This window comes from Oxyura jamaicensis, unplaced genomic scaffold (genome assembly GCF_011077185.1).
Source record: "Oxyura jamaicensis isolate SHBP4307 breed ruddy duck unplaced genomic scaffold, BPBGC_Ojam_1.0 oxyUn_random_OJ71920, whole genome shotgun sequence".
Taxonomy (NCBI): Eukaryota; Metazoa; Chordata; class Aves; order Anseriformes; family Anatidae; genus Oxyura; species Oxyura jamaicensis.
Window position 1 is genome coordinate 8,260 of NW_023310757.1, and position 25,755 is coordinate 34,014.

Sequence of the window (25,755 nt, forward strand, 5' to 3'; positions counted from 1 at the left end):
GGGAGGGGGGAGTGTGAGCGAACGGCTGTGTGGTGTTTAGCTGCCAGCTGGGTTAAACCACAGCATTCACTCAAATTACTAACCCACCACTTAGGGTCGACCGGGCCAGCTACCCAGGGCCAACTTCCAGCTCCCCGCGGTCCTCCACAAACCCAGCAGTTACTAAGGCTAAAGGCCTTAGCCACTTCCTCCCCCAGAGTGAAAAGGTATTCCTCCATTCTTGCCCATGGCTTGGACTGGCGTACGCTTTGTTGGGTTAAGAGCTGGCTGGATGGCCGGGCCCAGAGAGCTGTGGTGAATGGAGTCAAAAACAGTTGGAGGCCGGTCACTAGTAGAGTCCCCCAGGGCTCAGTACTGGGGCCTGTCCTCTTTAACATCTTCATCGATGATCTGGACGAGGGGATCGAGTGCGCCCTCAGCAAGTTTGCAGACGACACCAAGTTAGGTGCGTGTGTCGATCTGCTTGAGGGTAGGAAGGCTCTGCAGGAGGATCTGGATAGGCTGGATCGATGGGCCGAGGCCAACGGTATGAAGTTCAACAAGGCCAAGTGCCAGGTCCTGCACCTGGGGCACAACACCCCCTAACAGAGCTACAGGCTGGGAGATGTGTGGTTAGAAAGCTGCCTGGCAGAGAAGGACCTGGGAGTATTGGTTGATGGTCGGCTGAATATGAGCCAGCAGTGTGCTCAGGCGGCCAAGAAGGCCAGCAGCATCCTGGCTTGCATAAGAAACAGCATGGCCAGCAGGTCCAGGGAAGTGATTGTCCCCCTGTACTCGGCTCTGGTGAGGCCGCACCTCGAGTACTGCGTTCAGTTTTGGGCCCCTCGCTACAAGAAGGACATGGAGGTGCTTGAGCGAGTCCAGAGAAGGGCTACGAAGCTGGTGAAAGGTCTGGAGAACAAGTCTTATGAGGAGCGGCTGAGGGAGCTGGGACTGTTTAGCCTGGAGAAGAGGAGGCTCAGGGGCGACCTTATTGCACTCTACAGGTACCTGAAAGGAGGCTGTAGCGAGGTGGGGGTCGGTCTATTCTCCCACGTGCCTGGTGACAGGACGAGGGGGAATGGGCTAAAGTTGCGCCAGGGGAGGTTTAGTTTGGATATTAGGAAGAACTTCTTTACTGAACAGATTGTTAGTCACTGGAATAGGCTGCCCAGGGAAGTGGTTGAGTCACCATCCCTGGAGGTCTTTAAAAGACGTTTAGATGTAGAGCTTAGGGATATGGCTTAGTGGAGGACTTGTTAGTGTTAGGTCAGAGGTTGGACTCGGTGATCTTGGAGGTCTCTTCCAACCTAGACTATTCTGTGATTCTGTGATTCTGTAAAAACAAGACAAGGAGTTCAGGATGTTTCAGCTCATACATGGGAACTGTGGATGAACTGGAATCTTTCAGAGTACTTCGAGGGGAATTTTTTTGGTATTTTGGAAAGGGAGGAGGGGAAGTTAGGGGAAGAGGAGCAAAGGAATGCAAAGAGATCAGGCCAAGCAGGAGGACACAGGTAGGTGACGTGGAATAGCTTTAGTTCAACAGCCGCACTTTTCACAGGCAGTTGCATAGCAATCCACAAAGATTAAGTTATTGTTAACATGGAATTTTCTTTGTGAGGCTGAAAATATGAACTGGAGCAGGGTCACAGCACCCAGGGAGTCTGCATCCTGTTTTGGGACCACCCACCAGTCTGAGTAAACACAGGAGTGGTGGCATCTCGCAGCTGCTCTGTGCTGCCCGTGTGTTTGCCTCTCACTTCCTATCCCACCACAAGAGGAGTCAGGAACAGCTGGTCCCAGCTGGTTCTGTACCAGACTTTTGCACAGAGATGCAAGTGGCTGTTTTGCCATATTTGCCGAAGAAAAATGATGAAGAGCCAGAGAGGAGTTCCTGTGGCACATGGGTCAGCTCTTGGAGACCTAGAAAAGGCCAGTGCAACCTAATTGTTTAAGGAAATGATCACTTAATGCCTTTGTACCCCAATGGGTGTGTGCATGTAATCGTCCTAATATTTGTCTTGTGCAGGCTTTTGTCAATATCTCTCGTCCGTCAGGCAGTGTCCATTTTCCTTGTTCTAATTTAGCCCCTATTCTCTCCAATTTTATTTGTTCTTCAGGGGTAAACTTTTTTTCCCCTTCTTCTCGTTTTTCTTCCTCCTGTATTACATTAATTTTAATGACCTGAGTCCTCAAGGCCACTTTCTGGGCTTCTTTATCTGCTAAATTATTTCCCCTGATTCGATAATCTAATCCCTTTTGGTGTCCTCTCACATGTACTACTGCTATCTCCTTCGGTTCTCTTAGTGCCCTTAAAATTTTTACTATTAATTCTTGATGTATGAAATTCCTCCCTTGAGTGTTAATTAAACCTCTTTCTTCCCAATTTTTTCCAAAACTGTGGACTATCCCATATGCATATTTTGAATCTGTAAATATAGTCCCACTTTTTCCCTTTAATAGTTCCAGGGCCCTACATAAGGCATACAGCTCACAAGCCTGAGCTGACCATGATGGACTCAAAGGCCCTGATTCCACATGTTCTAGGTCTTTATTATTGCATATCCTGATTTTCTTTTTCCTTCCACTACTCGGGAGGAACCATCTACAAACAGTGCTTCCCCTTTTTGCAACTCAGTGTCCCTTAAATCTGGCCTCACCTTAGTCTGGGTCTCAATTACCTCTAAGCAGTTATGTTGTAATTTTTCAGATGGTTCTCCAGACAAAAATTGTGCTGGACTCTGAGCAGAGGTTACTCTCAGTTCTAAGTCAGGGGAATCAATTAATATTGCCTCATACTTTAGGATTCGGCTATCCATTAACCATTTTTCTGCTTTCTGTTGTAAGACACTTCGGACATTGTGTGGAGTATATACCTTTAAAGGGGCACTGAAGGTAATCTTCCTAACTTCCTCTATTAATAATGCTGTAGCGACTAAAGCTTGGAGACAAGCAGGCCAGCCTCTGCTTACTGGATCAAGTAACTTAGAACAATACCCTACAGGTTTCTTAATCCCTGCCCAATCTTGGGTAAGAACTCCATATGCTGTCTGATTTGATGTATTCACAAAAAGATAGAAAGGTTTTTCCAGATCTGGGAGGCTTAATACAGGTGCTTGTATTAATGCCCTTTTTATTTCCTCGAATTTTTGATCATCTTCTGTGAACCACTTAAGTCTGTCATTAGCTAATTTTTCATATAGGAATTTGACCTTCTCACTATAGTTCTCAAGCCATGGTCTACAATATCCTAATAATCCCAATATTTGCCGAATTTCTTTTTTAGTTTGTGGGGGTCTTAAAGATAGAATACCAGATACCCTGTCAGGATCTAGCTTCTTTTTCCCTCCACTCAGCCAATGCCCTAAGTATTTTACTTCCTGCTCCACAAACTGTAATTTTAATCGAGATACCTTTAATCCCCTTTCCCCTAGGAAATTTAATAATTTAATAGTGGCTTCTCGAGTTTCTTCCTCAGTTTCTCCTGCCACTAATAGATTGTCCACATATTGCAATAATTTTACTTCCTTGGGTAATGTGAAATCTTGTAAGATCTTCTCTAAAGTTTGTCCAAATAGATTTGGTGATTCTGTAAATCCCTGTGGCAGCACAGTCCATCTAAATTGTTGTTTTCGTCCTGTTTCGGGATCCTCCCATTCAAAGGTGAAATAATCTCTGGATCCCTCATCCAGAGGGCAGGCCCAAAAGGCATCTTTCAAATCTATTACACTATACCAAGTATGTCTGGGAGATATATGACTCAGTAAAGTATAGGGATTTGCCACCACAGGAAATTTAGTGATTGTTCTCTAATTAACAGCTCTTAGGTCCTGTACCATCCTGTAGGACCCATCTGATTTTTTTACCGGGAGGATGGGTGTATTATGAGGTGACATACATGGTTCTAAAGTTCCTCCCTCCAGAAGTCTGTCTACTACAGGTTTTAATCCTTTTCGACCCTCCATTGGTATAGGGTATTGTTTAACTCTGATTGAACGATGTGGATCTATTATTTGAACGTTTATGGGGGCCATTTCTATCTTTCCAATTTCCCTTTCCTTATACCATACTGAAGGGTTAATGGCTTCCTCATCTTCTTGTGTTAAAGTGTACAATTTAATCTGCAATTTGTCTCCTTGGCTATGAATTCTCAAGTTTAATTTTAAAATCAAGTCCCTTCCTAATAAATTGTACTCTGCTTCAGGGAGCAAAAGTAAATCATTAAAACAAATTTTCTTTTCTGTTTCTACTTCTATATCTTTTAAGACAGGTACTTTAAAAGGCTCTCCTTTTGCCCCTACTATTGATACATAACTTTTCCCTTTTTCTACTCCTCTTGGAAGTTGTTGGATAGTGGATTTTTCAGCTCCTGTGTCCACTAAGAATGAAACTTATTTATGGGGACCAATTAATAGTTTTATCAAGGGCTCCACTGATGTTGAAGCCCCCAGAAAATATAGCCCCTGACACCCCTATTCCTCTTTGAATATTTCCTCATCTTGTTCCCGCTTACGACAGTTCTTCTGAACATGCCCTTTCTTGTTACAGTAGTAACAGATGGGAATTGTGCTTTTCTCTTGATAAGCCTGTCCTCTGTGTGTTTTGTCTACTCCTTTCTCCCTTCTTTCTCTGGACAGGGTCTTATCTCTCTGACTTTCTCTTACTGCCGCTACAAAGATCTTGGCTTTTGCTTTTTGTTTCTCCTCATCTCTCCTGACATACACTTTCTGTGCTTCCCTAAGTAATTCTTCTAATCCTCTTTCTGGCCAGTCTTCCAGTCTTTCTAATTTCCTTCTTATGTCCCCCCATGATTTAGCTACAAACTGTGTTCTAAGGAGTGCAGTTCCAGCCACTGTATTTGGGTCAATTCCAGAATACATTTGTAGGCTTTTTTTTAATCTCTCCAACCATTCTGTGGGAGATTCATCTTTCCCTTGTTGTTCATTAAATGCTTTATTAATATTTTTCCCTTGGGGGACTGCTTTCCTTATTCTCTGTATGATTAATGTTCTCAAATCCCTCATATTCTGCCTTCCTTGGGGTTGTTGATGATCCCAGTGTGGATCCACATTTGGCCATTTCTGGTCTCCCGGGAGTCCTGCCTGATTTTATCTTTCCCAAATCCTCATTCCAGCTTGCCTAATCATTCCCCTTTCCTCGGCCGTAAATAAGATCCCTAAAATGGACTGTATTTCTTCCCAGGTATAAGTATTCGGACCCAGGAATTGGTCCAGTTTTTCAGCTACTCCGAGGGGGTCATCTAATAAGGTCCCCATTTCTTTCTTGAAGTTTCTTACATCTGTGGTATTTAATGGGACTGCCACAAACCCGATGCCTCCGAAGGGTACTTCTCATAAGGGATATAGAGAAGCTCCCTCAGATACAGCAGTCCTACTCCTCGTACATGCAGCCGGAGGTCGGTCTAATTCCGGTGTTGTTGTTGGTGGAGGCAGGGGCAACGGTGGTACTAATGGAGATTCCACGGCCACCGGAGGGGGAGCCGCCGCCGGGGGTGGACTGTTAAGATACGGAGGTGGTAAGTTATCTAATGGCTCCCATTCATTATCTTTTTTTTTTTTCATGGTTTTCTTCTTCTTCCTCAGACTTCTCATCTGCTCTTAGTGTAAATATTGAGGCTGGAAAAGGACGTGAAGCCTTGATCCATAACTCTGCATAATCCCTTTCCTCCTGACTAAAAGGTTTCTTTGAATTAACATGTATATTTAAGGCCTGGCAAATCCAGTCTTCACAGTATCCAAAACCAGGCCAAAATACATTTGGTCTTAGAGGTTTCTTTGGCAATTCTACCATACAATACTGGATCATTTTTTGTTTACTTTTCCCTTTTCTGGGACCCCTTTCATTCCAATTTTAATCATTGTCCATAATGGGCTTTCTGGAGGTATGTCTGGTAATTTTCTCCCTTTTTTCTGATCTCGGGTCTTTGATTTTATCTGACCCATCTAGGAATTTTACTGTGGCAATTCCTACAGCCCTTGGTTACCCAGTAAGAGTGTCTTGCAGGGGGTTTAGGGCCTATCACCCACCCACGAATCCTATAGGAATTGCTTTGGTTCTTCACCGGCCAAGTCCCTCGCGGGAGATTGGAACCCTGGTTAGAAGACCTCCACACTCGCTTCAGAACTAGGTTCCATCTCAGTCACACTCTTAAACACACAGGCAACCAAATTCCACCCAACTGAACAGTATACGCCTTAAATACTCACGACTCCATCGTCTTCGTTCGGATCTTTGTGTGCAGAATTACGGGCAAAATACAATGCTGCAGCTGGCAAGGGAGTTCATAAAAAATCAAATTATTTGCTTGCCTTTATTCAGGTTTGAGATGGCATTAGTCCTGACCTGACTCGAACAGGAGTAACCAAGTGGTGGGGCGCCCCTCCTAGATCTAGTCAGAGTTCAAGAACCAAGACCATCCCGGACGAGCCCCCAGTTGAGATAAATGATTGAGTCCCAAATAGGATTTTAATCAAAGTTGGTAATTTTTTAAGCGAATAGAGGCATGCAAACAGAGCTGGGTGCGCCGGGAGTCCCTGCTGCACCAAGACACACACCTATTACATCAGGTGGCTGATTTTTATGCTACTAGACTAATACATATTTAGACTACATAGACTAATACATATTCCTAGAAAAGGCAGGGTTATTATAATTAGTTTCTGGAATCTGAACCCTCTCCGGGCGCATGAGTATCAGTCTCTGCTGGTCTTTCTGGGGGTCTCTTGTGCTGAAGACTCGTAGTCTTCCTCCCAGGCTTTGTTCTTCGGTTGTCCTTCAACTCCCCCTTTCTCCTTATTTGGTGGATCTCTTTGCTGGTTATCAGAGGCTTGTGCAGCGTCTCATGCAAAAGTCAGCAGTTTCCTAAAAAACTTCCTTGGTCCTCTTATCTCCCAGACTAGAGTCTCAATGTTCGCCCTTCAAACCCTCTATTTACACAAATTGCTGGATTGTTCCTTTGCATGATACAAGAACTATGTACACTAACCACTCTGTTTTTCTTAGATAGAAGGTTACATTTCATCATGCGGCCCTAGCATTGTTTCATACTGACATGAATCAAATGAACACATTTCACATGTTATCTGCTCGGGCACTTGGCTGATTTAAATACAGTTTTACTTTGGGCATTTATACCTGCTTTTTAACCTGGACCTGCACCCCCTAGGGCTGGCAGTGGGAAGCCCAGGAAGGGCACAGCATATGTGATGGCACAGGTGGGATCTGTGCCTCTTCATGGACAAGATTTTGCCAGACAGATGAAGGAGCAGCTGCAAAACACCTGATCTAAGCAGTGTGGTTTGGATTGTCAGCGCCAGCAGCACTGGGAGTGCAGCAGGAAAGCAGGCTGGGAGTGTTACTCCTATCCACCCAATGGCTGTCACTCATTTATCTTGAAAAAGCAGTTCTAATATTTAAAACTGTATATATCTAAAAAAAAGAAGGCTGATTTTTGTAGGAAACTCACATGAGTTTCCTGACATCTCTTTCTTTGCTGGTATGTATATCAATAAAGTACAGGCTTATCACTGTTGCTTGATGCAGACACCAGGCTGTGACCTACTGACAGAAGGAATATGAAGGCTGGTGAGTAGGAGCATATTTTTTCTGTTCAAGTGAGACTCTACTAATTTATCCTATAGCTTATTAGCCGAGTACAGTGTTACTACCACTGGCTTTCTCATTCCATGTGTTGTGGAGCTGATGAGTGTAATTCCAGAACTTAAAAACCTGTCTTAACTTATATGGTAAAGGACAAAACCAGTCTCAATACAGTGACAAGCATGCCCTTTGGGGTAACATTTTTACATGCATTTTAGTTTGTAATCATGTCTATCCAAATCCCTAGATGTGTTTCTAATTCAAAACATTTTATAAAAAATGTGATCCCAACAAACCAAGCTATTATTCCTGCTGCCTCCTACTTGTGGGAAAGGAATTTGCAGGTGGCTTTGTGCTGTTTCCCACGTCCCTGAATTAGAGATAATGAGGAAACAAGCTAGAGACAAGTGCACAGAGAAGCTAGACGAATGATAAGTTGTTGTCGGCGCGTGCTGTAGTTAGTTGCCTATATATACTCTGTTAGAACATGCAATAAAGGAGGACGATTATACTCACATCGAGGTTGCATCGTTACTCCGGGACTGTCTCCCTTTCCGACACCTACTGACAAGTGGCCACCCAAACTAATGAAAAAAGTCAGAGAAAAAGCACATTAAGCAAGCACATTTTGCATTATTTTATTTTAAACCTTACAGACCAGGCTCTGATGGAGCACAAAAGCAGTGCATTTGAGCCAATAGTAATAATAGGGAAAGGCAGGTCCTCTAACTTATTGGGGTTCAAGTCTAAGCAGAATATTAAATAATAATTGGCTCCTTTACTACATAGAAAGACCACTAGACTATTTCTGTAGCAGCTTGTGCAGAGACACTAATAGTGATAATTGCAATAATATCTGACAGGTATGATTGCAAGAAGTGTGTATTAAATGGAAGGTTACTGTAATGAATTGAAGGGTGGTTTATAACATTGTCCTAAATGCTTCTGTTCTGATTTTTCTTTCATTTTTGGGTGCTCCTTGATCACTTCAGGATGCATGACAAATAAACTGATTCAACCATTTTACATGCCACATTTAGAATCTGAGAGGACTCGGTTCTTCCTTCATCTTATTCAGACTAAACATTTAATAATAAGCCACATAAAATCCTTACTTGGGAATTTTAGCAAGGGAAGTTGGTTTACAATCTCCTGCTTACACCTTATAAAGACACATTTCAAATCTTGTAAGGCTTGATGCACAGTACCTCATTTATTTATTCATTCTAAAGGTCTGGGGGAGGACCTCCCTTCCTATTGAGTCCTTGTCAGAATCCTCTACACCATGAGGTTTGGCTCCGTGCCCCTCCTGCTGGAAAACTGCCCCCCGCACTAGAAAATCCCAAGGTATTGTCAGCCAGTGCCCTCTACATCTTTGGAGCTGCATCCTGTGAGCGAGCTCTCCTGCCGTCGGGGCGGCAGGAGAGTATCTGCTGGATACTCTATGGGTTCAGTCTAAGCAAACTCCTGCTCTGTGGTGCACAGTGAAGGGCCAGCCCTGCTCCACACTGGGAGGAGGACTGTAAGGTATAATGTATAATGTATGGCTGTACAGCGGGGTCTGGACCTTCTCCTACATGGCTACTGCAGAGTAGACAGTCTGGGGTAGGCTGTCCGTGAGGTGATTCCTGCAGAAATCTGCCCTGTGCTGCTGGGTAAATTTGGGAGGTGATGCAGCATGAGAATGCTACATGGGCAGAGAGAAAGTGGTGGAGAGAGGGATGCAGGGTGGAGATTGGACAGGTCCATATGGGGAAGACAGATTTCCTATATAGACAATGTCAAAAAATTATATATATATTTATATGTATATATGTATGCATTCTAATGCATAACACATATAGAGTTTTAAAACTTTTAACAGAAGGTGATTTTGTACTCCACTTCTCAAACTTCTCATCAAAACTTCTCATTTCCCATGTCTGGCCCTTCCCTGGAAATTTACTTCTGCCCATGGTGACACAGCCCTTTCAGCTCCTCCACCAGCACTGGAGAACACAGGGATCTTGGGAGAGAGCCTGTAGAAAACTGCACACTCAGTATCTGCAAAGCTTTCTGGAGCCAGCACTCCAATAAGGAGTGATGTGCTCTTTCATCACTCCAACCATCCATGTCCTCCCAGCCCAAAACTGGAGGATGGGCTGAATTAGGAAAGCAGGAATTACACTGTGAAGAAATCATCAGTATTGAGCTGATAGATATCTACAGCATTTCATTGACCAAGACAAACATATAGACCTCAGCTTGCCTGTTTTAGATAATACCTTTTCAGCCATAACTATGATATTAGCTTTATTTTTTTCAGTGAACAGTAAATTTTGAAGACATTAAGACTATGATATTCTCTGTGTTTGTAGTAAACCATTTAAAGCTTCTTTATTAATGGCTTTGGAAATTCCTTACCAAGACTTACCGTAAGTTAAAGTATGGATAATATTTCAGCTATCAGGAATGAAGGTTTTCAGAATTGCTGATCAGACTGTAGCATCCTGGGGCAAAATGGAACCACATGGGGCACTGAATCAAGACTGCTGCCTTCAGAGATGATTTTCAGAAGATGAATTTCTACACCATATATCCTCCCATACCATGGCACCTATAAAACACCATAACAAAGTGAAGACTCAGCAGTAAAAGACCAAAAGACACAATTGCAGGGTGATTTTAGAAGAAAACAGGAGCAATCTGGACCATCAAGAGCAACTGCTCTGAAGAACTCACTCATTTTTTCCACAAAAATCAAAAGTACACAAGTCTATGGCAAGGAATAAAATAAATGTTCAGTAATAACTGGGACTCAGTATAAATAATGAAGGGGTGTAAAGAATGTATATGACTGGAATGTACAGCCGTAGAAGAATTAAAAAAAAAAAAATAATAAAATGAAAATAAAAGCCTTTATGAATTCTGCAGGGAGTGCATTCTTGGCACCATCCTCTAGAGGGGAAGTTAGGAAAGGAAAACCATTAGGTGATGAGGAGGCTAGGTACATAAAGGGGAATGTAGGTATTGAAAATAAAAACAAAACCTTTTCAGGGATACAAGCTAAGAAATGTACACAAGAGCTACAGAAAGAAGGAAACATTCTAAGTCAAATGACTGTGGTTTCTCCTTCGTCTGGAGAATTCTACAGCATTCTCCTGACTCCAAATGGGCATCGCATCAAAAATGTTAATGAGAGACTGTGTTTTCAGCTCGTGCTTTATAGGTGGTTAAGCATTGGGACAATATTGGGACAATAGTAGCAAGGACAGGTTCACTGACAGTTTGAAACAATCTGGGGTTTGTAATTTTATTCTAGAACTACTGGACTAGAAGTAATCTCTTATGAAGGCATGGGGAACACACATTTGGCTTTTGCAGAGAGGGCAAGGGGAAGTATGTTAGAAGACTTCCTCTCCTCATCTATATCACATGAGGCCAGGATGTTTGCAGCTCATCTGCTTCCTTTCACATGGCAATTTGAACATGAGCTGGACAGGCCCTTGGTTTGCCTGGTGCCAGTCAGCAGCCAAGACTGCGTGCACTGTCCCAACAAATGCCTGCAATGGATTCTGAAAGGCCAAAGTGCTTTGGTGTTGAGCCTGAGTGCCTGAGACACATCTTCAATGTCTATTTTCTTAGAAATTTTGCTTGCATTAAATTTGGATTTTCCCTGGAATGCGATTCATGGATTTCACAGCAGTGGAGTGTGGATGTCTGCTGCCATAGGCGTCTGGTCTGTCTGCCCATGCCTGCCCTCATTCTTGTAGGCAAAACCTTTGAAACCTGTCCCTTTATCTCCTAGGCCAGACAGTGGGGATAGTTTTGTGCTGCCTGAATTCCTGTAGCTCCCAAGTGGGTATAAAACCCAATGTGTACATTACCTTTATGAGCCAAACCAGTGTATTTGCAGTGTTTCAGCAAAATATTCTCTTTGGCACAAATAGTGACAGATTACAAAGGTGTAGGAGCTGCAGGTTGTAGATAAACACCTACGGGGATTTCAACAGTGCTTGTGTTGGCCAGGTGCCTAAAACCCAGCTGGCTTCAAATCCTAATTACTTTTGTTATGTTGGCCACACTTTTAAAGATTCATGCATACAGTAGGAAAGAGTTCCCTGAAAGTATATGCTGCAGTTCAAAGTGTACCAATTCCTGGGCAGAACTTAGAGCTTCAAGTAAGTGAGTTGAACAAAAGGTGTAACACATATATGTGAAATGTGTTTATTTGATTCGTGTCAGTATGGAACAATGCTAGGGCCGCATGATGAAATATAAACTCCTATTTAAGAAAAACAGTGATTAGTGTACATAGTTCTTGTATCATGCAAAGGAACGATCCAGCAATTTGTGTAAATAGAGGGTTTGAAGGGCAAACATTGAGACTCTAGTCTGGGAGATAAGAGGACCAAGGAGTTTCTTTTAGGAAACTGCAGACTTTTGCATGGGACGCTGTGCAAGCCTCTGATAACCAGCAAAGAGATCCACCAAATAAGGAGAAAGGGGGAGTTGAAGGACAACCGAAGGACAAAGCCTGGGAGGAAGACTGCGAGCCTTCAGCACAAGAGACCCCCAGAAAGACCACCAGAGACTGATACGCATGCGTCCAGAGAGGGTTTGGATTCCAGGAACTAATTATAATAACCCTGCCTTTTCTAGGAATAGTGATGAATATGTATTAGTCTAGGAGCATAAAAATCAACCACCTGATGTAACAGGTGTGCATCCTGGTGGAACAGAGACTCCCGGTGCACCCAGCGCTGTTTGCATGCCTCTATTAGCTTAATAAATCACAAAAATCCTATTTGGGACTTAATCATTTATCACATATATGCAGGAAGTGTTTGTTGCATGTTGGATGTAGGTGCCACTCTGCAGGCTCTGCAGCTTGCTAATCACTGGCATTGTTTTGCTACAAGTTTACGTAAGAAAACCAAAAAACAAACAAGAACCCAAAAAGAGGGACAGCTGTAAGGTACAGCAAGCAATTGCTAAAACAGACTGAGACTGAATGTTTCATTTTGATCGCATGGAGTCCTGGTCTAAAGGAGCTATCAGATGGCAACTGTCTAAAAGCTAAGGTGATTTTCTGCTTGCAGATAAATCCTGGGATCTAAACTGTTTTAAAGAGAGACAGATTCTCGTCCCCTTAATGAAAACAAAGAGCCTCTTCCTCCTGGACACTGTTCACAGAAAGCTCAATGGGAAACAATTCTGGAGTCAAATGCATCCTGCTGTGCAGATGTGGGTGTAAGGTTCTGCACGACAGAGAGCCTGTATCTGCTTGTATGCTGCCTTTTATTTTAATTCTTTCCCAGTTAATAATGCGCCACCTCATGTCATTGTAGAGAGACCTCTTTTGTTTTGTTTTCATAGAATCATAGAATATCCCGAGTTGGAAGGGACCCATAAGGATCATTGAGTCCAACTCCTGGCACCACATAGGTCTACCCAAAAATTCAGACCATATGACTAAGTGCACAGTCCAAAAGCTTCTTAAACTCTGACAGGCTTGGTGCCGTGACTACTTCCCTGGGGATCCTGTTCCAGTGCGTGACAACCCTTTCAGTGAAGAACCTCTTCCTGATGTCCAGCCTGAACCTCCCCTGTCACAGCTTGACAACATTCCCTCGAGTCATTAAAGAGAACAGATTGGCGCCTGCCCCTCCACTCCCCGTCGTGAGGAAGCTGTAGACCACGATGAGGTCTCCCCTTGGCCTTCTCTTCTCCAGGCTGAACAGGCCCAGTGACCTCAGCCACTCTTCATATGTCTTCCCCTCCAGGCCCTTCACCATCTTTGTAGCCCTCCTCTGGACACTTAACAACTCCTAGTTTAGTGTCATCAGCAAATTTGTTCAAAACACCTTCTAGTCCTACATCCAAATCATTTATCATAGAATCATAGAATCATGGAATATCCTGAGTTGGAAGGGACCCATAAGGATCATCAAGTCCAACTCCTCGCACTGCACAGGTCTACCCAAAAGTTTAGACCATGTGACTAAGTGCACAGTCCAATCGCTTCTTAAATTCAGACAGGCTTGGTGCAGTGACTACTTCACTGGGGAGCCTGTTCCTGTGCGCAACCACCCTCTCGGTGAAGAACCTCCTCCTGATGTCTAGTCTAAACTTCCCCTGCCTCAACTTAACCCCTTTCCAGTGGGTCCTATCACTGGTGTTTATGGAGAATAGGTCACCTGCCTCTCCACTCCCCCTCGTGAGGAAGTTGTAGACCGTGATGAGGTCTCCCTTCAGCCTTCTCTTCTCCAGGCTGAACAGGCCCAGTGACCTCAGCCGCTCCTCATATGTTTTCCTCTCTAGGCCCTTCGCCATCTTTGTCGCCCTCCTCTGGACACTCTCCAACAGTTTAATGTCCTTTTTGTACTGTGGTGCCCAGAACTGCACACAGTACTTGAGGTGAGGCCGCACCAGCACAGAGTAGAGTGGGACGATCACCTCCCTCGACTGACTAGCAATGCCGTGCTTGATGCACCCCAGGATACGGTTGGCCCTCCTGGCTGCACACTGCTGGCTCATATTCAACTTGCTGTCAACCATGACCCCCAGATCCCTCTCTGCGGGGCTGCTCTCCAGCATCTCGTTGCCCAGTCTGTATGTATAGTCAGGGTTGCCCCATCCCAGGTGCAGGACCCGGCACTTGCTTTTGTTAAACTTCATGCAGTTGGTGATCGCCCAGCTCTCCAACCTGTCCAGATCTCTCTGCAGGGCCTTTCCACCCTCCTCAGAGTCTACAACTCCTCCAAGTTTGGTGTCGTCAGCAAATTTGCTCAAAACACCTTCTAGTCCTACATCCAAATCATTTATAAAGACATTGAAGAGGACTGGCCCTAAAACAGAGCCTTGAGGGACCCCACTAGTGACCATCCGCCAGCCTGATGTGGCCCCATTTACCACAACCCTTTGAGCCCTGCCCGTCAGCCAATTGCTCACCCACCATATGATGTTTTTCTTAAGTTGTATGCTGGACATTTTGTCCAGTAGGATCCTAATGGAAACCGTGTCAAAAGCCTTGCTGAAGTCCAAAAAGATCACATTAGCTGGTTTGCCTTGGTCAACTAGATGGGTGATCTTATCATAAAAGGAAATCAAATTTGTTAGGCAGGACCTACCCCTCATGAACCCGTGTTGGCTGGGACCAATGACTGCATTGTCCCCCAGGTGCGCTTCAATAACTTCAAGGATAATCTTCTCCATGATTTTACCAGGCACTGACGTGAGACTGACAGGCCTGTAATTGCTAGGGTCTTCTTTCTTACCCTTCTTGAAAATTGGCACAGCATTTGCCAGCTTCCAGTCTACTGGGACCTCTCCAGATTCCCAAGATCGTTGAAAAATCATTGAGAGAGGTTCTGCGATGACGTCAGCCAGCTCTTTAAGCACCCTTGGATGAATCCCATCCGGATCCATGGACTTGTATGGATCCAGGTGGAGCAGCAAATCCCGCACACGTTCAGGGTCGGTTGGGAATTTGTTATTCCCACCATCATGGTCCTCCAGCTCAGGGCACTGTGGGTCCCAAAGCCCATCATCAGCGTTGAAGACGGAGGCAAAGAAGGCATTAAACATCTCTGCTTTGCCTATGTCCTTGTCTGTGAGGAGACCTTCCCCATCAAGTAGCGAACCTATGTTTTCTTTGGTTCTCCTTTTTCTGTTCACATATCTATAAAAACCTTTTTTATTGTCTCCCACAGACCTGGCCAGCTTCAACTCTAGTTGGGCTTTGGCCACACGAATTTTCTCCCTAAAAACATGAACAACATCCCTGTATTCCTTCCTCATCGCCTGACCCTCCTTCCAGCAGCTGTACACTTTATTTTTTCGCCTAAGCTCCAGTAGAAGATCCCTGGTCAGCCAGGCCGGCCTCCTGCCCCACCTGCCTGACATCCTATATTTTGGAATTGCCTGATCCTGTGCTTTTAGGAGGCAGTGCTTAAAGACTGACTAGCACTGATGGATGCCAACACCTTCAAAAGCCAGGGGACCTTGCTGACTAGTTCCCTGAGCAGCCTGAAGTCTGCTCTCCCCATATCCAGGGCTGACGTTTTGGTGGCAGTTTTCCTCCTGTCAACAAAAACTTTAAACTCAACCGCTTCATCGTCACTATGACCAAGACGGCCACCAATTGCCACGTCTCCCACAAGACCCTCTCTGTTCTCCAGCAACAGATCTAGGAGGGAACCTTTCCTAGTTGGCTCGCTTAGCACCTGCGCCAAGAAGATATCATCGAGGTGCTTTAGGAACCTCCTGGACCTGCTTGTGTCGGCCGTGTGATATTCCTAATTAATGTCTGGTAAGTTGAAGTCCTCCATAAGGACAAGGGCAGTTGATCTCAAGGTATCTCTTAGTTCCTCAAAGAATAATTCATCAGTGTCATCATCCTGGCTGGGTGGTCTGTAATAGACTCCCACAACGACATCACCTTTGCTCATCCCTTAATCCTTACCCAGAGGCTCTCAACCTTGCCATTGCCAACTGCTAGCTCCACACAGTCCAGCCCCTCCTTCATGTACATCACTACCTTCCCCCACCTTGCCTGCCCTTCCTGTCCCTCTTGAGGAGCCTGTAACCATCTATTGTGACACACCAGTCACAGGACTCATCCCACCAGGTTTCACTTATGCTGATGATGTCGTAGCTATGGGACTGGGCCAAGACTTCTAGCTCCTCTAGTTTATTCCTCATACTGCGTGAGTTTGTGTAGAAGCACTTCAAATGCTCCTCATTGCATGCAGCACCATGTGGAGCAGACTGAAGGACCTCACTAGCTCACACTCCCTCTGATTCTAGTGTGCCATCCCTTAGCTTATCACCGGTAGGCCTGGTTTTATCCTTTTCCCCTTTCGACTCTAGTTTAAAGCCTTATTGATCAGCCCTGCTAACTCCTGGGCAAAAATCCTTTTCCCCCTCAGAGAGAGGTGCATCCCATGTGGTGCCAGCAGGCCTGGTGTTGCGTATACCTTCCCAGGATCAACAAACCCAAAGTTCTGCTGGTTGCACCAATCTTGAAACCACGTATTGATAAGATTGTCAATATTGATCCCTCCTATAAGAAGGACAGAGGCAAACACAACCTGTGCCCCTGATCCTTTAACTAGTTGCCCAAAGCCCTAAAGTCCCTCTTGATCACTTTCGGACTTCTTGCTACTTCGTCATTACCAGCCTGAAAAAACAGTAGTGGGTAGTAGTCAGAGGGCCGTACCAGTCGAGTGACTTCCCTAGCAATGTCTCTTACCTGAGCCCCAGGGAGGCAGCAGACTTCCCTGTGGGTTGGGTCCAGACGGCATATCGGGCCCTCTGTCCCTTTCAGAAGGGAGTCCCTCATGATGATAACCCTTCTTTCTTTCTTGACAGAAGATGTAGTGTTGCGGGGGGTAGGTTGCCTTGCCTTAGGCACCCCTTCCAACCAGGATAGGCTTTCGTCTACATCGTTGTTTTGACTGTCATGTTCTAGAGCCTCATACCTGTTATATAAGGGTAGATGGGAAGGGAGGTGGGCAGGGAGAGGGCTCGCCTACCACCCTGAGCAGAAACCTGCTTCCATTCCCCCCCCCTTGACCTAGGTCCCCTCCTACTGCCTGGTGGGACGGGGGAGCTTTTGTCTTATGTGTAGCGTCTGCCTGGTGGAATAGAGGAACCTTTGTTACTTGTGTTGTGGCAGGCTCGTGAGTCTGTCTCAGAGAGGGTAGAGTATGCTTCCACCAGTCAATTTCCCTCTCTGACTCCCTGATGCTCCTCAGCCTACTTACCTCCTCCCAAAGCTCCACCACCAGGCTGAGCAATTCTTCAACCTGGGCACACCTCCCACAGGCATACCCACCACTGCTGCTGTCAGACACCGACAGAAGAATCAGGCACACTCTGCAGCCCAAGACCTGGACTGTCGTGTGTTTCCCCAAGACCTCTGCCTGGGTAGCCACATCAGTGACTGTGGCTGGAGAGGCCACAAGAGATGCGGAGGCCATGATTTTCTGCCGGGTGGATACCATAGCTGGGCTCTTCACGAGCAGGTTACAACTACTGGTGGGAAAGACCGTTGGAAAATTGTGGTGAGGGCCCTCTCCTTGCTTGCCCTGCCGTGCAAACTGCTGCTACATGCCCTGTTTGCCTGTCCTGTTCGCCACGCTCCTGGTCACTCATGTTCCCTAGGGGCTGCCTTTGTACAGCTGGGGAGGGGGTGCTGCTGACTCCACCCACACCTCATCATCCTCCCTCACGAGGGCTGCTGGGCCCTGGTGGCTCCCTCGGCTGCCTCGAGTGGCCTCGATGCCAGAAAAAAGCCCTGCCCGCTTCAGTCCCCCGCTTCGCTGCAGAATGCATCTGCCCCAGAGCTGATCACCTCACCGATTGCCTCCGTGTTTTTCCTTTTGTTTACAGTTTGCTGTTATCATAGGTGACCTCAGTGGATGAAAAAATGGGTTTTTCAAACAAGGGTTGTGTTGCAAAGTTGTATGTAGGAAGTACTACAGGCCTTGGTGTCCTGCCAGTTCAGCACAGTGAAGTGACTGCTTTCTCTTGGATAGGAAATCCTACTTTTTATTCCCAGAGAGCTGCTTTAACACAAACATTTTTATTTTTTTTTAATAAATCCGAGAGTCTGAATTATATCCTTGTCGTTAGGAAAAAAAGACATTTTACTAGAGAAGACACTTGTTATGACCTTAGTTAAAATGCCGACTGCAATAAAAAGTACTTTCAAGTGTCATTTATATATTAAGCAAGATTTAAAGAGACATTCATAAATATCTGTCTTTGCTTGCCTAAATTGCCTTTTATTCTCAGAGATAATGAGGTAAAATGTAGCTTGTCTCTTTCAGACTAATGGCCTGATTTTTGTGATCAACACACATTCAGTGAGAGTTTTTCAAGTAAGCATGATAAGCTCAGGCTCTAAAATCAGACCTGATTATACCCTAGGCATTTTTATAGCTTCCCTCCAATGCAGAATCTGGATTGTGACCAGCAAGCTTCACAACAGTTTCCTCCATATTTTCCAAGAAGTTCACAAGGTGTCCTCATTCCTCATTTCCGAGGAGGGTGGGTGGGAGGGAAATGGATGATAACCAAGGGAAGTGTGGGGATCCCAGAAGTGCATCTACAGAGAAAACAGATTGTTTCCCCATCAGCCCGACCAAGGCCATAGACAAAAATAAGTATTAAGGTTTGTTTGCTCCCCTTCTGTTGAAAGCTGTCCCCCCCGCACCTTTATTTTTTATTATTATTTTTTTAAATGGTGCTAATGGGCCAGTCATTGCTCCAGGAGTCTCTGGTGTTTCTTAGGAGTCTCTTCATAATTGGTTCTGAGCCTGAAGCAGGAGAAATACAGTTTTAAATCTGTGAACTCCTTTTTGTTTGTTTGTTTGTGTCACATTAAGGGGTGTAGTCGATTAACCGATTAACCGTTATGGGTCCGGTCAGATTCAGGGTACTGAACTAGCACAATCACAGATTCACCAATAGTGCATTAACTAATATGGGTCTGGTCAGATTCAGAGCACTGAACTATCACGGTCACGTTTCACCAATAACGTATAAACACCCTTACTCTAGTTGCATTCAATGAGAACTATCACGGCTAGGAACAATGCAGTTAAGTGCAATTTATTACAGCAACAGGTACACAGGTTCTTTGTATTGCTGGCGATAATTTACTGTCTGCAAAAGCAAGCTAGCATGCATGAAATACACAGGTGCACAGCCTGGAAATTAACACATTAAGAGGCACGAAGACTCTATAGAGATTTCTAAGTTTCCGCGGAGACACACAGTATAACCAAGTGTTCAAATCTCACCCAAAGGCGTCCCAATGGGGGGGCGGGGGGGTGGGGGAAGAGAGGCTCAGCCCGTCGACTGATCCCAGGAGTAAGGAGGTCCTCAGGATGGTGTATTCCCTCATGATGGTATCTCCCCTGACAGTGGTATCTACCCCAACATCCCCTCTCTCTTAGGCCAATTTATATTATTTTCTGTCCTTTAGGTGGAGCTTGAGTGACTCTAGTCAAGCATATCTTAGTTATGATTGGTGAAAAGTTTCCCTGTCTCTGTTTAAAGGTATAGGCTCCGAGAAATTCAGAGCGCGTGCTCAGTGAGGGGTGGTAGCACCTTGGAAGCGGGTAGCTTTCGGGATTGTAAGAAACACTCTTTAGCCAATAACTTAGGCTCAGGTGAGGATCTCAGTGAAGTAGTAATTTATACGCGATTGCAATGGCAGGTGTCCAACAAGCAGGAGTACACCTACTAGTTCCAAAACATAGTTTATATACTTTTTGATGACAGTGTGGTGGTTTTACCGTGCCAGGCAGCTGAACACCACAACCGCTCTCTCACTCCCCCTCCTCAGATGAGGAGGGGAAGAAGTAAAGGAAAGAACAACTCACGGGTTGAGATAAGGATGATTTAATTAAAGAGAAAAAATATTATTAAGGAAATACTATTATTAATTAAACAATTCAACTAAAGGGAAAAAATGGAAAGGGGAAGAGGGAGGGGGAAAGGGAATAACAAAACAAGTAAAGGCTATGTGGAAGTGCAGAGGAAAGAAATTACTCTCTACTTCCCACAAATGAGCGATGCTTGACCACGTCCTTGAAGCAGGGCCTCAACGCACGTAGCCGGTGTTCGGGAGGAGGACAGATGTTTTCGCAACGAGAGCCCACCCCTGTGGGAAATCGGTCAGAAAGTATGTGGAGTATGTTAGACACAGAGATGAAGTGAGAAAAGGAAAATGCAGAATGAGGCGAAAGTCACGTAGCCTGAAGATAGAGGTATAACTGGGAGACAAGAAGGTCAAAAACAACAGGTGCAGTCTGGCCTGTTGCTCATCAGTACACGAAAAGGAGATAGGGCTGCTGTGCGATCGCCTTGTGAACAATAATAACGGCTAACGAGCAAACTTTGCCAAGTTGTGTGATAAAAGCATGTAGATACGCTAAGCCTATATAAGTAGATGGGTTAGACAATAAAGTGCTTCAGCTACTCACCAGCCTGGAGTCGTGTCGTTCTTTCCCTTCAAAGGTGACCCCGACGTGATACGGATATATATGGACAGACAACGCAGGCATAGTGTCTGAAGGGAACCCCGCTGAAGGAATCAAGCTGACAGCTGGACTGCAGCTTCCCCATCCGGATTCACGCCTATCCCCAGGTGAGCAGCGGGAAGAACAATGGGGGCAAATCTATCAGCCGAGGAGGAGGCGATAGTCAAATTGTTACGCAAACTTTTAGAGAAAAGAGGGACGAAATACGATTCATATAAGTTGAGACTACTGTTAAAGTTTTTACAAAAGAATGGTGCCCTGTCGACGATTTCGGCGGTGTTTGATGCAGAGACTTGTGAAAAAGCGGGGACTATCATTTGGGAGGCCGCTTCACGAGGGGATACAACAGCGGCAGAAATAATGACTACCTGGCGTTCGGTAACTGACACGTTAAAAGCTTGGCGCTTCGCAACTGAGACACTGAGATCATGGCAAGTGGAAAAAAGGGTACAGACAGCAGCCGCACAGGCTACGCAGGCGGGTGAAATAAAAAGCAGTGACTGCGTACCGCCAGAGAAAGCAAACCTGACAGACTTGGGAATAGAGGCAGAGACGATATCCCAACCCATAGCGGCCACTCTGCGCTTGATGCAATTGCGGCTATCAGCGCCGCCAGCGCCACTGCCCACCCCGCTGTCAGCTCCGGGCACCCGCTTGCCCACCCCGCCGCCGGCTGCTGCGTTTCTCCGGTTTGAGCGCCCGCCCGCCCGCACCAGGCGCTGCCATGTTCCGCTTGCTGCTGCGTCCGGGCCTGCCGCCCCGCGGGCCCCCGCTCACCGCCGCCCGCCGCCGCCGCCGCTGTAACAAATTTTATAAATTGTTATTTTTGCAAAAGTTTTCTTGAAGGTGTAATTTGGTAGATATCTTCCTCTTCTTCACTTTCTTTGCTTTCTATCTCCTCTAATATCATCATCTTATCTGAGTAAGGTGGTGGCTCCGTGGTCATTTGTTTCAATAGTGCAGTTTCGATTAACCACTGTACTAGTCCTTTTACACAGGGGATAATGCAACAACCAACAGCTGTCAAAACTCCTGCAACTACGATCAAGGATGCAAATATGCCTATTTTTTTCTGCCAATTCATTGGCAAGGGTGGTAAGCCCTTGCAATACTCTGGTTACTATGCCATCCGGGGCAGTATTGTTGGGGATAAAAGTGCAGCAATGGTTGCTCGGTATCACACATACACACACACCTCCTTTCTCCGCAAGCATCATATCTAATGCTATTCTGTTTTCCCAAGCTGTTTTGCTGGTGGCATCTAGTTGTTCAGCGATTCCTCTTATCGCATCCCTTGTATAATTTATGAATCTCTGCTGATTATAATAAATATAATTAATACAATCCACATTCTTATTGATTGTTACCCACCAGAACAATGATGACTCAAACCCTGCAGCAATTTGATTCCTGGCTTTCTGTTCATTGGGAACTCCTCTAGGCACCCCAATAGAATCTATGTACACTCTATCATCAAATGATACTTCTAGGCTTCTTTTACTTCTAGATACATGTGATGTTTCTCTTTCAAATGCCAGGGTGAAAGGTATAGCTAATTGAACAAGTGCACAAGTGCCTCCCCAGTTAGATGGTAGGGTAGACCGTAAGATCTTCCCTCCACAGTACCTGGGAATCCTTGGTCCACCCCAATGGGAAGGGCACTATCTGGGCAATCGGTCGTCCTGAGGCACATAGCAATTGCTATGGTTGAGACTCTGGACAGTATATTTGACCCATTCTATCCAGGCATTCACATCCCCATACCCTGTTTCAATCTCAAATGTTTGAACTGCCGCATTTCAAAGAGGGCCTCCTGTTTTCTCTCCTGTTTTCTCCTTGAGTTTCTCCCTTTCTCTGATGGCAATAGAGGATCGTTTCCATACAGCTATTCTCCATCTGGCTGTTGGGTGTCTCCCAGTTACTTGTTCTCTCTGCTCAATTGTCCTTGGGCATTTAAATCTCCACAAGCTAACACCTCACAAGCATCAGACGTGACGGACTGTGGTACATAACCCTCTGTCACATTCACCCCTATTTTGACAGGGTATCCCGTCTTACTATTATCTGGTCATGCCAAGAGTTGCCAATTGCCCAAGTTGCCAATTGACCAAGGCCTTCTCTGAGGCCTACAATCACTAGAAATAAAATTAGTAGTTGATTTTTCCCTGTCATTATTTTTAACCCTTAGGTTTCCAAATAATTATCAGTACAAAGAATAAGATATATGTACACTACTACTAGAACAAAACCCCCTTGGGAGCACTTTGATTTGCTATAGGCCAGTCTTTTCTCTCAATTGCAAGTCACACTCATAAGTTACCTGTGAAAATAAAAGGTTAGTTTACAATTGTAAACTTTTATCCCACTCAGAGTCCATTATGAGGTTTTTCTCTTCGATTGTAACTTCCAACAAGTCTTCTGTAGGAACAGCTTCCCAGGTACTAGGGTCGACAGGTGCTTTCACTCGAGAATAGTAAGTCCAACCTTTTTCCACAGTTCTTACAGCTGTTTCAGTGGTTGGTAGTACTTGGAATGGTCCTTCCCATTCAGGCCAGAGTTTTGATTCTTTCCAGGTCCAAATAAGGACCCAATTTCCTAGCTGATGGTGGTGAACGGGGAATTCCAAAGGTAGGATTTGAGCCTACAGACCACGGGTCCTGAGAGATGACAAAGAAGAGGACAACCTCAGAATACAGTTCTTAAGAAAACTCTCTCTTGTTTCTAATTGTGGTATCTCATCCCTTCTGCCCAGATAGGGCAATCAGAACAGCATCTCATATGGTGAAATTCCTATATCCTTTCTTGGCGATGTTTGAACCTGGAGGAGTGCTAGAGGTAATCATTTTACCCAAGGAAGTTGGGTTTTTAACACTAATTTAGTTAATTGCTTCTTTCATGTCTGGTTCATTCACTCCACCTTCCCAGAAGAGGAGGGGTGCCAGGGGGTGTGAAAATCCCTCTCAGTCTCTAAGGCCTGCATTAACCCTTGCAGTACTTGTGAAGTGAAATGACTTCCTTGATCTGAATCAGTGTTTTCAACTATCCCATGTCTAGGGACTATTTGCTCCAGTGATACCTTAGCCACTGTGTTCGCAGTGGCAGATACTGAGGGGAAAGCTTACACCCATCCAGTCAGATGGTCAATTAGGACAAACAAGTACTTAAGTCTCCCTGCTTTAGGTAACTCAGCAAAGTCTACCTGTATACTTTGGAAAGGTCGAATCCCTGGCTCCCGTCCCCCTCTAGGTGAGTGACAGATGACCTTTTTATTTACCTTTTGACATATGGTATATCCTCAGCATATTTGCTTCACTAAAGTGTATATTCCTACACAGACAAACTTTCTTAGCACAACACCACACATTGCTTGCACCTCCCAATGACTCTCTTGATGTAAAACAGTTAATATTTGCCTCATTAGCTCTTTATTCAGCATTTCTCTCCCATCACGGAGTGTCCATTTTCCTTCAGACTTCGTGACTCCTGATTCCTTAAAAAAATCTTTCTCTTAAAACTTTTTATTTCTTTCTTAGTTTTCAACAATTCCCTGGATCCTCTTTGGATTTATTCTTCATTTTCCCTCAGACATTAGATGCCTTAAATACCTGACTTCTCTTTCTACATACTATAATTTATTTTTCAGTACTCCTAAGGCCTGTTTTCCCAGAAAGTTGAATATCTTGTTAATAGCTTCCTTCACAACTGTTTTCTCCTGTCCTGACAATAAAAGGTCATCCACATATTTGTAACAGTAATACCTCCTTGGGAGGTTGTAATTGCTCCAAAATCTGTTCTAGAACTTGCCCAAATAATTTGGTGGCCCTGTAAACCCCTGAGGTAAAACTGTCCATCTGTATTGTTGCTTCCACACCCATTTCAGGGTCTTTCCAGTCAGAGGTGAATATATCTTTGCTCTCAGGGCCTGAGAACACTCCATTAATAACACTGCTATTCCAGTCTAACAATTTACTATTTGAATGCTCAATTTCATCATCAAATCCCTTCCCAACAAGTTAGTTCCTGCCTTGGGTACATACAATAGTTGCCCAGTGATCATTTTATCCCCTAGTCTCAGCTTAGTATCCCCCAAAAAGTGCACTGCTATCCCAGCCCCTTCTACCCCCATCACATTTAGGATTTCATTAGTTAATTTAATCCCTGATACTTTACAGTGTAAAGTGTTATACTCTGCAGTATAACCAAGTGTTCAAATCTCACCCAAAGGTGTCCCAATGGGGGGGAGAGAGGCTCAGCCTGTCGACAGATCCCAGGAGTCAGGAGGTCCTTGGGAAGTGATTTTAGTGGGGGGTTAGAGTATGGATGTTTGTAACAGACTCAATCTCACTGTGCCTGAATCCCTTTGATGTGTCACAAAACTCCACACAGTTCCATCAGGGAGTTTCCACATACGGCCATGCAGTATGTCAAATCCTAAAATATTAGTATATGCAGCACTGATTAATACTTCTAGCCTGGTTAATTTTTGTTCCCCTGGCAGCCAGAGTGAAATTTTTGCGGTGAGGCATTATTTTTCCACACCAGGTGTTATGCTCAGAGTTTGTGAATAATAGGGTCAGAGTGGTCATTAGCGAGCCATTGAATCACTAATACTCGCCAAGCAGGGTGGCTCACTGCCCTCCCAGGGGATAGGAGGTTTTTGTCTGAGCTTCTGCATCCTCAATTAGGCTAGGTGCAGAATTTGCAGTTTCCTTATGGGTTGGGGGTTTTCCGGTTAGGCAATTCTCCCCAGCTGGAATATTTTTCTTACCCAGAAATTGGACTAATGTACGGAGGTCCTCCATAGAGGCACCACACAAGAATGGTTGGGGTGCACCCAAAGCTAGGGCCTTACACCAAAACTCACCCTGTTCCCTATTAGGTTTGAACCTCTCTTTGAATTTAGGGTATCTGGGATTTTGAGTGTGGATTTGGTGGACTCACCGAGAGTGGTTTTGGGACTTAATACTGGATGAACTAATCCAGCCCATTCGGCGTCCATACTTATCTATGTCTTGTACAAGTTCACTCCAGGTGGGAATGGGGGAGTTCGGATTTCACCTACAACCACGATCGTCCCCACGAGCAGCTAGTATGCGGTTCTGGGTATTTGCTACAA

General features: G+C 45.0%; 2 long non-coding RNA genes across 2 annotated transcripts; one reads left to right on the plus strand and one right to left on the minus strand.

The window, feature by feature from the left end:
* Positions 1–2,042: 2,042 nt before the first annotated feature.
* LOC118159745 lies at positions 2,043–24,503 on the plus strand. The gene is made up of 3 exons (XR_004747229.1): positions 2,043–2,057; positions 9,306–9,308; positions 24,370–24,503. It is a non-coding gene; the product is annotated as an uncharacterized LOC118159745 (long non-coding RNA).
* Positions 4,011–22,540, minus strand: LOC118159746. The gene is made up of 4 exons (XR_004747230.1): positions 22,331–22,540; positions 14,497–14,503; positions 8,398–8,404; positions 4,011–4,022 (listed from the first exon to the last, which is right to left on the minus strand). It is a non-coding gene; the product is annotated as an uncharacterized LOC118159746 (long non-coding RNA).
* Positions 24,504–25,755: the final 1,252 nt, after the last annotated feature.